We start from the raw sequence: 13235 nt of genomic DNA, 5'->3' as shown, positions 1-13235 counted from the left end.
TCACTAAAACTTGTTTACATGTTGACTCCCTTACCACAAAGCATAGTTTATAATGTTGTGCAGAAAGTTATAGGCATATCAACACTTAATATGTCATTGGTCAACAATTAATAGTTCTAGTGAAATCAATTATCCCACACCACTAGTTTATTAATTATTTTAAGTCAAATTGTAGAACAACTTAAAAATGTAGTGTTACAATTATTCTTTTGAGATTGCATTTTACGCAACACTTACAATAATTTTGAAAGATGAGATAAACTACATTAAAAAAATGGTTAATGGATTGAGCCACCAATTTATTTTGAACATTAATTTTATACTATAAACATAGTAAATTATATAAACTATTACAAAATTATATATTCTTTTTTTATAAAATAAACAATCACTATATAAAGATAGATAACATAGATAAAACTTGTAACAATTAAAATTGAAAATATATTTAAATGTACAACTATCATAATGTATATTGTAAATCCTATGGTAGGAATGTTATTCAGAAATTGATTAAAATCACATTGTTTGGTTGAATGAGAATCCTATATCCCATTGTCTCTAATGCAGAAGAACATATCCTATTAATGCTCGATAAGAATACTAGTATTGCCAAAATGCTATGTGAGAGATTAATCTGAATCCAAGGTATCAGAAGGCCAAATGCTTTTCCAAAGAAAAATCTCAACCTCACTCTTAATATAGGAGAATCCTCCACAAAAGCCATATGCTTCATTTCCTTCTTCTCTATGATCTTTTCTACTAATAGTTATCTTCCTCCAACGTGATTAAGGAGTGTATTGATTAAAATCTATAACAACCATGTCTGCAACCAACATATAATGCAATGTCAAATAAAAGTTAAGAAAACACACAAACAATCTTAGTAAAAATAAAGGACTAATTCTTAAGATGAACATAATTGACTTAAATTTATAAAAATTATAGTATTAAATCTTCATACACACACATAAAAGTTTTGAACATATAGTATTAAAGTTTAAAAATTGAGTAATTTCAAATGTTTACAAAAAATAAACCACAAGTCATCACTTATATGCACACAACTCATGACATAAAATCACATAGTAATAATAACCTTATTCAACAAAACCCAATAACAGACATGTTTTTCAAGCATCACACATGTTCCTTCTTGCTGGCAGTGAGCACGACCCAACATAAGTGCAGGCTGGTAGATGCACACAAGTCATCACCAACAAATCAGACATGTTTAACCCACTTGGGTATGAAATCACATGAAAGAAATTATTACAAATCAACACATATTACCCAAAGTGAATCACCCCATAATCAACTATTGACTGCTATAGTATGAGTTCAAAAAATTTAGTCAAACCACATTATTGCACAAAATGCAGCACAGGTCATCACTTGTGAGCAAACAGGTCATCACAAAAAAATAAGACAGATTTGATCAACTTAGTCAGAAAGCTAGTATTCATGCACCTATCAAAGCACCAGAATCACAAAAACGAAAAAATAACCCAAACTTACCAACCACCGCCTGAATCGAACAACTGAAAGCACCAAAAACCATAACTTCGCAAGGTTTGTCTTTTCCCTTTTTCTTCTTCGATTACAGTGTTGTGGTCATTAACTTGTACAAGATAAATGTTAAATTTGCCTTTAAAGAATAACTCAGTCGACTATGCCACCAAAAACAAAACAAAAAAAATCTCAGTTCCTTAACCAAAAAACCCTCAACGACGATTTCGAAAAAAAAAACCACAAAACTGTTGGCGTAGTGGAGAAACGCAAAAAAAAAAAACATACCTATGAACCACGATGCTGAATTGAACAATGGAAAGCAACAAAAACCCTAACTCTGCGAGGATCGTCTTCTCCCTTCTTCTTCTTCGATTTCACTACAACACACGTCTTCTCCCTTTTTCTCCTTTCTTCCTTTTCCCTTTCTTTCTTTCTTTTCCCTATCTTCGTTTTTGCTTGCTCTGCGCACACCCACTCTCCAAAGAAAACCTACATTCTCACCCTTTCAATTTTGCTTGCTTTGTGCACACCCACTCTCCAGAGAAAACCTACTTTCTCACCTTTTCAATTTTCACGTCCACACCCACTCTCCAAAACATCTTTCTACAAAATAAGTTTTAATAAAAAATAAAAAAGCCACGTCTGAAGTAAAATGGTTTAATAAAATTAATTTTAATTTAAAAAATAAAATCCACCTGTTCATGCCACCTCATGGAGTCAAATAAGGAGTCAGAATATGGAGTCACTTTATCATTTTCCTATCAAATAATTGTTAAAAACTTACATAATTGTTTTCATTATTTATTTGTTTTGCCCAATTTAATTTCATTACTAATAAACCGTTAATCATGTTCTTCAACTTTTAAAAATATAATAAACGTGATATTTTTCATTTGCAGTAAACCGTTAATAAACAAATACTTGCATTTTTAATTTACGAATAATATAATTTATAAATAATGTATTGTACCAATTTATAAATCCGACGACGTCAATTTCAATAAATAAAAAGTCACATTGTTGAGTTTTAAAAAATTGAGAAACTTGATTCAATATTAAAAGGTTACATGGTTGCATTTGTAAGATAGAAGAACATAAATCTTCTATATATTGAGATAAAATAAATAAATAAACAAATAAGTAAGTAAATAAATAAAAGGTAACCTATAATCATCAATTAAATTTTATTTTTTTGTTCTCTCAATTTGTACCAATTTTCTATCTTTTATCCATTGCAGGTACATACATTTTACTTTAAATTCATTTAATTGTGTTATTGATTTCATTAATATGTATACATACTTTTTGTTTAAAACATATAATATAATTTAAAAAAAATAAATTACTTTTACTCATATTTTCATGAATTATTATTTTATGGATAAATGCTATTTATGGATTATAATGGTTTAAACTTTATTACCAATGAGTATTTTGTTTAATAAGATTTTTTACAATTTACTCATATTCTATTCTCTTTTACTTATAAATACTATTATTTGTATGAGGAAAAGAAACGACAAGTACCAAAAACAAAAAGTTGTATAAAATTGTTTTTGGTCTTTTATTCTATATCATTTGATATACTTTTTCTATTCTTTTCTTCAATCATAATTTTATCGATTTAATTAATCCTAAGGTACCAAGTTTGGTACTAGAGTGTCAAATTGGTACCCGCTTTTAAAAAAGTGTCAATTGCATCCCAACTTTTGAAAATTGCTTCAATTAGGTCCCTTTCAGACAGAGTTGACTAACGCCGTTAGTCAACGTGCCACGTGTCAATCTGTGGTTTTTTTGATATTTTTTAAAAAAAAAATTAATTTTTTTTTAAATTTTTAAATTTTTTTTTAAATTTTTTTTAAAAAAAATTAAAATGCCACATGTCAAGTCCCTGTGTGTGACACGTGGCATTGTCAGTGCCACGTGGCATTGTAATGCCACGTGTCAGTGTCACTATTAGATGTCATTGTTTTGATTTCGATTTGGTCCGCACATATGTCTTTTTGTTTCAATTTAGTACCTAAGTATGTGTATCTGATTCAATTTTGTCCCAATTTTTTTTCTAATAATTAAAATATTTTTGTAATCCATTTTTTATAAGATTAAAAATAATTAAGTATAAATATTTTTACAAAATTAAGTACTAATATTTATAATGTTTCTCTCAATTTCAGACCAAATTTATTATTTGTATGAATGTTATGCTATTTATAAGTACCAAAATGACTTTTACCACTAAATTTTAATATAAATATCAAATACTTAATTTTTTTTAAACTTTTATACTTAATTACTTTTAATTTTATTAAAAAATATTTTAATTATTAAAAATTATTAGGTCAAAATTGAATCAAATACACATAAGTAGGTACTAAATTGAAACGAAAAAACATAAATGGGGACTAAATCGAAATCATCACAATGGCATCTGATAGTGACACTGACACGTGGCATTACAATGCCACGTGGCACTGACAATGCCACGTGTCACACACAGGGACTTGACACGTGGCATTTTTAATTTTTTTAAAAAAAATTTAAAAAAAAATTAAAAAATTAAAAAAAAAATTAAAATTTTTTTTAAAAAAAATCAAAAAAACTACAGATTGACACGTGGCACGTTGACTAACAGCGTTAGTCAACTTTGTCTGAAAGGGACCTAATTGAAGCAATTTTCAAAAGTTGGGATGCAATTGACACTTTTTTAAAAGCGGGTACCAATTTGACACTCTGGTACCAAACTGGGTACCTTACGATTAATTAAACCTAATTTTATCATATCTTGGTTATCATTTGTTTAACTTGATGAATATTCTATTATTTATATCTTTGTCTCATTCTTATGTAATTATAAATAAGAACTTGAAATACAATTCAAGATTTTCAATCAAGATAATGCTACACACAAGCACCTATACCTATCACCTACACATTGAAAGAAATACAGAAAAACAACAAAAAGATATGAAGCGAATACACCTATATCATGTGCAGATTTTACATCTCAATCCTAAGCTGAGCAAGAAAGCCTTAGAACTAATCCATTCTTCTTTAAATCTTGATGGAAAATTGAAAATTCATGCTAGTCTCTCTTAGAACTCTCAGATAATTCTTTCTCTTATTTTGAATTCAAAAATGTTATTTAGAATGAGAAGAAAGTCGGTTTTTAAAGAGAAATCTATTTTCTCATGATATTAATCGATTATGGAAATAATCTAATTGATTAATGTCATTCATGTTTGAAATCTTGAAGTTGTTTATGTATTAATCGATTATGTAATCGATTAAATCAGGGAGTTTTGATGATTGTAGAAAGTCTTGACTATTTGAATTGATTATATAATCGATTAAAACAAAATTGTTCAGATTAAATTGATTTTGAAGAAGATTTTACTTGGCTTTACATAACATTTAGACTCAACAAGTATATAATACACTCTAGCAGCTATTCTATAAACAAAATAGGACTTAATACTAACTACCACATACTTGTACCAATCTTTATTTTGGACGTTATAAAAAACATCACCTTTATCTTCCATATCATATTAACAACGCCAACTTTTACTGACCAATTTTACTAGTTTTGGATAGAGTTTGGTGCATTTAGGTGCATGATGAGTGCGCATTTTTGCCCTCATTTAATATTTAATTCTGGATATTTAATTGAATTTGTGTGCTTAAAGATTGATTTAATTGGGATTTCCTATAATTGGGTTTATTGAGCATGAGATACAAAAACATGTTAAAAATAGCTTTTTAGTTGCATAAATGTTCTTTGGATATTTTGAGGTGTATTAGTGCAGCTGCAGCTAAGTTGAGCTCATGGAGGTGTGGAAATAAATTGATTAAAGCTTCATGACACCTTAAAGATAAATCCAAGAATAAGAAATTATCAAAATCACAAAAATCCAAGCCAAGCATTGCATGAAGACGATAAGAAAAGCTTGAAAAAGTGAAGAAGTTTGGCTAAGCCAAGAAGAGAGCAACAAAAAATTGGACCTTGCGATTTTCTTTATCTTTATGATAGAAGATAATTTGGGAAAAATATATCTTTAGATATTTTATTTGATATTTTTAAATAATTATCTTATTTAATTATATCATAAAATATTAAAAGATATTAACTACCAAATCTTTTTAAATATGACAAGATCTTCTTGAATCTTTTTAGATCCACAACAAACAAATATATCTTGAAGATATTGGATTATTTAGAAGATAATTTGAGGAGATTGCAAAAGGTTGATTTGGTAAATTAATACAAATATTAATTGGTAATAATTTATCATATATCTTTAAGTAATTAATTTATTTAATTATAATAGATATTGATATTATCAACCAATTATATTTGTCAAATAGTCTATATCTTTCCAAATATTTTTAAATATTTATCTTTATCTTTATTTTAAAAGATATTTGGGAGATTTTAGCAACAGAAAAGCCTAGTCCAATTCCTATATAAAGACACCAAGGGAGAAGCAGAAAAAAAAAAGCTCGGAACTTCGGAGTTTAGGAACCCTTAAGGGGGGCCTAATTTCGTTTCCTTTCTCTCTCTATTCTTCTTCTATTTCTATTTTGTATTTCATGGAGTGCTGAACTTCTTGGGTTGATTCCATTGTAATTTCTTAATTGGATTCTGAGGTTAGATCTATTAATTTGTTTGTTCTTTTGATTCTTGTTGACTTTTATTTTCATCTATGTCTTTTGGTTCTTAATTTAGTAAAAGTAATGATTTCTACATTGTAGCAAGTTAGCACGATGTTAAATCTATATAACATAACAATCGTATGAGTCCAAGGGTTTTTAAATTTTAATTGAGAAGTTACTTTGATTAATTTTAGAAACTTTCATATGATTGAATGAGTTTTTGCTAATAATTGAGAAGTTACTTTGATTAAAGGTGAAAACTTAGATTAGAATTAATCAAGAAGTTATTTTGGTTAATTAGCTTTTTACTAGATATAAGAGGTAAAAGAATGTAGATGATTAGGATTAGTAATATTTAATTGAGAAGTTACTTTGGTTAAATTTACTAAGATTAATCTACAAAGTTCTTGCTTTTGATTGAGAAGTTACTTTGGTTGAAAGTAAGGACGCCAACAAATTAATTGAGAAGTTACATTGATTAATTTAAAGTCTTAAACAAGAAATCAACAACAATAATCTTTAGGAAACCAATGATGAATCCTATTTTGAAAAAAGCAGTGGAATCGACCTATTTTTCTTTACTATTGTTTCTATCTTATTTTATCTTTTTATATTTATCTTTCATATTTTTATTATTTTATTTGACTAACTCTTTTGTATAGATATTATAAGAACTAACTTGTTAAAAATCAATTCCGTGTTTGTTGGAAGACGACTTAGGGTTAACTTAACCCATACTAATTTTTGACTACTTTCTTAACAATACTGAAGTTGTTATAGATAAGTAGTATTAATTTGATCGCTTGACGACAACGTTATCAGTGTAACATATCATATACATAAACTAGTTGAATCATCATTCTTAGTTAACTAATAATTTCATTCCTTTACTTTTTCTCACCAAATTATTTAAATTTGTCTTGTTCCTATAGCTTATGGATTAAATATACTAGTTTTTTATCATCCAGTGAAAACTCAACCATAATCGTAAGTTACAAGCTTTATATAGACACTTTAAAATAATAATTACTCCACCATTGTGTTGCCAACAACAGTTGATTTCTTAGAAAATCAAACCACGTTGACAATAAATGATGCAGACATAGATGCATTTTATGTTGTTTTGGATGACGAGATCTTTGTGGTGTCACTTAACAATGCAAACTTTAGTAATCTGCTCAACAGTTTAAGATCCCATTAATGGATTAACCCTTGTCAATTGAGTATATATAGACCTTAGTTGTCTTCTTTGAATATTTTTCCACATAACGGTATGAGAGAGGAAATGTTCCCTTTCCACCTAAGGCACCAGGAATCAATATATTTTTCTTTCTCCCTTTTTCCTTGCTTCTCCATCACTTCTTCCCTTTGTCCTCTTGAACTTCTACTAATAAGTTTTCTCCTTAGTTGAGTGATTCACCTACTTTCATCCATGTAAGTCATTCTGTTATGGTCATGTACTCATATTATGTTATATGTTTATCATATTACAATGATTACATTTAATTGGCAATCATAGTGTTAGGTATACAAACAAATTGAGTTTGAAGCAAGAAAAAAAATATGGATGAGTTTTACCTCAATCCTAACAGAAATCTAGGAACATAGAGGTCTGGATCCAACAAGTTGGTAAACATGGATGGGGAATTCATAGAGACATATTTACCTGATTCTATATATTGAAAGGTTAGTTTTAATGATTGTTTGTTTTTTTTAATTGTGGTAATTATACAACCAATTATATTTGTCATTCATTGTAGGTCCCATTGTAATTATACATGTGGATTACACAGTAGTATGGTTTTGTTTGATTTAAAGAAAACCTAACAAGGAATGGAAAAACTTATTACATGAGTAAATTTTATATTTATCATTACATAGGACAAGCATAAGACAATTTTGAATAACATATGTCTCCACCTTAACTTCAGTTGTGGTCGGCTAAAAAATTTTAATTGGAAATTGCAGAACAAGGTCACTAATCCATGGATCATGAGGTTAAACATCTTTTATTACACACAATAATTATTTTATGTCCAGGTTGTATGAAATTAAGTTTTGTCGCTTTAGATTAATAGCTAAGATGAATCAATCAAATATGGGTACTACATCATGTACTAGACGACAACCATAAATAACACCTTCAAACATCGAATGAAGTATATTTTAAGTTTTTAAGTATTGCATAATAAGTGAAATGTTTTATATCTTTAATGACCAATCTCCATTGTGAGGAGGATATCTAACAATTAAGATATTAATAGTGGACAACCTTCCTTCTCTAGCATTAATAGTGTGGATAGCTTTATTTTATTGTTTAGCTTGCTTTGAGGTTCAATTAGACTTTTCAATTGAACTTTTAGTTGAAATGTTTGAGTAATATTATATTTGAAATTTTCGGTATTTAAATTTTGCTAACTTTTTTCTCTTTCTCTAGCATATATTTACGTTTGATGCACTATTGTCCAACATACATGAGATCATTTTACTTTAGGGCATAAGTCCAATGTAAATTCAAGTCATTCACATTCCGTATGAGTGTTACCTAACATAAAAAGTAAAAAAATATTTGATATAAAAACCCTCTTTTGTGCTAATGTCAATAGACTTTGGATTGGTCCTTTGCTTGCTTTGATCCCAATTCCACTTGATAGCTCATCAAACTTCACATCCCTACTAATAAGATCTTGTGCATATAGAATTTGCAAAAGTGGTATTGTTTAAAGTGTTTATTATACAAAAAAAAAAAGAGTTTTACGATTTATGAACAAGCTTTTCTCTTCTTTTTTTTGCCTATGGAATAAGGGCATAACAAACACAACTAAGAACTTTTAAGTATTTTAATAATTTTTTCCTACCAAACCAAACTTCAAAAGGTTATATCTCTTTGAAAGCATTGGTTGGCAACATGTTGTGCCGAAAAACATAGGTATTACTTTAACCGATGTTGTCTTCGGAAACCCTTTTCGAACCACGAGCATTTTCTCATCTCCATGATTGTTTTGTTCTCTCATTTTCTCCATTTTTGTTGAGGAGTGTATGGAACAATCATCTAGTGCTTAATATCTTCATCATCATACAACTTTTCAAATTCCTTTGTTGTATATTCAAACTCCTCAAATTCCTTACAACAACATTTTTAGACTCTCGCAACTACGAACCTTTCGTTTCCAGGTTTTCTCTTCTTGATTTCTCTCCCGTTTGCTTGCTTCATTCATAGGTTCTCATCGTCATGTTTAATGAGGTCTTTTGATGTTTACTGTTTAGGTTCATTGTTTTTTTTTGTTCGTCATTTGTTTTCCATTTAAAGAGCTTTGATGCTTGGATGTATTTTTCACAACAATAAAAGAATCATGATTTATCTACCGATTGTTATCTACGGATACAAATCCATAGGTAAATTGATGATTACATACAAATATTACCTACTAATTTTAATCCGTAAATTGAATTTACATATAGATATTATTTACGAATTTCATAAAACAATATTTTGGAATAATAGATTGTGTTACCTACTGAATTTAGGTAAGGATTCCATAAAAATATTTCACTCCCAATTTTCCTCCCTCACGTGTTACTCGCACCGTTGCATTCCTGAGTTAATTTTTGGTTTTTTCTCTTTTAACAAAATACACCTCGTCACATTCATTTTTAAAAGAAAATTGAACGTTTAGGTTTGGTACTCCATGCTCGTAAACCACAAGGTTTTGGGACGCAAGCCATCATTTGTTTGCTCACCGGCCACCGTGAGCCATCGTAGGCCATTGTGAGCCACCATGAGTCATTGGCCATTATTCGTCGATCATGGCTTCACTACTCTAGGCTTTTAATTGAAGTAATGGGCACCCACCCAAGATCCCTTTTTCGAATAAGGTTTCCATTTCACTCTAATTTTTCTCTTCATATTTAGTTTCTCTAATCACAACGAAGATAATGATAGTCGTCAAGTGAGTCGTCGATTACACTATCAAAATCAGGTTCAAGCCCTAGAAGGTAGTAAACTCACTCACAAGCTCATTTTTTTTTCTTCGTTCCGAATTTGGCTCAACATGATGCCACTTTGCAAACGAGGCTGGTGACCCAGAATGTGAAAATGTCATGGCCTAAAAAAGGGCAACAAAAGATTATGACAGTGTAGCAACCCAAGTGAGCAGCCCAATAGCAAGGAGCAGGCCCAAACGTAACAACACCAAACCTAAACATCTTAATGACTATGATTTCACTGCTAAAAGCAAATGAAGTAAATGTTTTGAGTCTAATTTGGCTAAAGGCAAAGTAGTATTTTCTTAGGTTGTTAGAATCCTTCATAAATATCTTTCTTTGTTTGGGAGTCTGTTAGGTGAAAAATGGCAAGTGCACCGGTCGCCCGTAACAAGTAATAAATATCGTTCTCTCCACAGAGACTTGTGCAACACATGACAACTCTTACAATTCACAACTCAAATAGATAACAAAGCTCACAAAAACACAAAGAAACTCTTTTTGGTATTTTATCAAACAGTTGGTGTGCAACAGAAATTTAACATAGATTATATACAATTGTCAAGACTAGATTTCATTCACTTTATTCTCATGCATTCACAAACATCTCAATTCCAATTTCATGACAAAATCAACTCACAAAAATACTCAATCCTATTCCTAACAACTTTGAGTCTATGATAACACATCAAGTTCCAATTCCTTGAATCCACAAGTCAAATCATGCATTAAGTTCAAGAGTCTTAAGATTACTAATGAATCATGTTCTATCCCTAGATACAAGCTCCATTAGGCATTCAATTTCAGTTCTAGGTTCAAAAGATATTTTCCAACACTTCAAGAACCACAAATCATGCATGGGTGGCCAAACCGAAGCAAGCATTAAGCATGGAAATCAAATGCTAACATAGAAATGGAAAATCATATGGATTAACATCACAAAATACACAATAATTCAGTTCATTACATCTAATCTCAACAAATAGGTTTAGCTCTCCATGGTGGAGAACCTAGGTTTTACAAATTAGAGAGATAGGGAAGAGATGGAAACCAAAGAGAAGATGCAAGCCCTCTTAAGGTTCTTAGCAGTTGCTCCATGTTCCCATTGAGCCTCCCTTTCGCATCAACACCTCTAATTCCTAACCCATCTTCCTCTCCAACCCCAAAAGGGGGGAAAAACCACCATGAATGGAGGAGAAGACCCAAGGAGAAGTGGGAGAGCTTCCCAACACCCCTAGTAACCTCCAAGAGGCTCTCCAAGCACCCAAAATTGTTTCTCTATTGTGCAAAATAAGGAATGGTCCAAACCCTCATGAGAAATAAGATTACAAACAAGATTAAAAACCCATTTTTTGATATGTCAGTGAGCCACCACTTGACCTTGTCTCATCAAAGCTTAGCACCAGATTTTACGAATTGAATGATGCTTAGCCCCACTTTCCACCGCTCAGCCTTGTGCCGCTCAGCCCTAGTTCGCTATCATTCAGCCTTGGGCAGTTTGACAACATTATGTATTTGAAGTATTGGGCGTGATTCCAGTGGCACCCGACGTGGGTATTTGCTTCAAAATCAATCTTTTCTTGTCCAATCATGCTCCCTTGAGTTCTTGCTTGTTTTCTTCCACCACAAATGCTTATTATTAACTTATTTAACACATTTAAAAGCGAGATTAGAGGCAAAACAAGCATAAAACAACTAAAACAAAAAACAATACAAAACACACTAAATTTGAGGATATAATAAGATAAAAGTTAAGAAAGAGTTGATTTATTCATGACAATAAACACACAAAAAGAGGTAAAAATGGACATTATCAAAGGCTTATGAAAAACCACTATATGATGGAGGCGTGGTTCAAGATCGTCATAGGGATTTTAGAATAGTTGATCGAATCATGCCCAAGAGCTTCAAAGAGATCTTGGATTAGCTTCAGATCGTATAATATGAACTCTTTTATAATTTTTTGTAATGTTTTTGTTTGGGCTTTATCGGACCATTAGTTGTGTTAGGCCTTTTGGTGTTTCGGCCCATAATACACAAGCCCTTGTGAGACACATTTGTATTCAGATTTGAGTTATATGAAAATTTGAGTTTTCACTTAAGTCTCGAGGTTCTCCTAAGAACCACCGATCCTTATTTTTGAATCTCCGATTCAAAGTGGCAGATATTCCTCACTTATCTTGGACCTCCTCCAAGTGTCATGATTTCCTCCCTGATAATGCTATCGTTGACGCGTTCAAATTAATACTAATAAACTATAGCAACTTCAGTATTGCTAAGATAGTAGTCAACAAAATAGAAAGGGTAAAGTAACCCAAAGTCGTCTCCCAACGAACACGGAATTGATTATTAACAAATTAGTTCTTATAAATTCTATACAAAAGAGTTAGTCAAAAAAATAATAAAAATATATGAGGATTAAGATAAACAAGAAAGAAATAGAAAAGATAAAAAAGGGATAAAAACAATAGTAAAGAAAATAGATTGATTCCATTGCATTTTCAAAATAGATTCATCATCAGTTATCTAAAGATTATTGGTCAATTAATTATTGTTGTAGATTTACAAATTAATCAATGTAAAGTCTCCATTAATTTGTTGGCATTCTCACTTTTAACCAAAGTACAGTCTCAATTAAAAGTGAGAACTTTTAGATTATCCATAGTAAATTCAACCAAAGTATAGTCTCAATTAAATTTACTATGCCTAATCATGTCTATTCTTTTATCTCCTCACCAAATAAAAAGCTTAATTAATCAAAGTAAAGTCTCAATTAATTGTAGTTAGAGTAAATACCTTTAACCAAAGTAAAGTCTTAATTATTGGTAAAAACTCATTTAATCATATGAAAGTTTCTAAATAAAATCAAAGTAAAGTCTCAATTCAATTTAAAAACTCTTGGACTCATATGACCAACATGCATATAGATTTAAAATCATTACTTCTTACATGATTCAAAGATAAAAGACATAGATGAATGAAAACCTCAACAATAATAAAAAGAACAAAGAAATTAATTGATCTAACCTCAAAATTCAATTAAGAAATTACAATGGAATCAACACAAGAAGTTTAGAACTCCATGA

This window comes from Vigna unguiculata, chromosome 8 (genome assembly GCF_004118075.2).
Source record: "Vigna unguiculata cultivar IT97K-499-35 chromosome 8, ASM411807v1, whole genome shotgun sequence".
In the NCBI taxonomy this organism is placed as follows: domain Eukaryota; kingdom Viridiplantae; phylum Streptophyta; class Magnoliopsida; order Fabales; family Fabaceae; genus Vigna; species Vigna unguiculata.
This window is presented reverse-complemented; position numbering follows the sequence as displayed.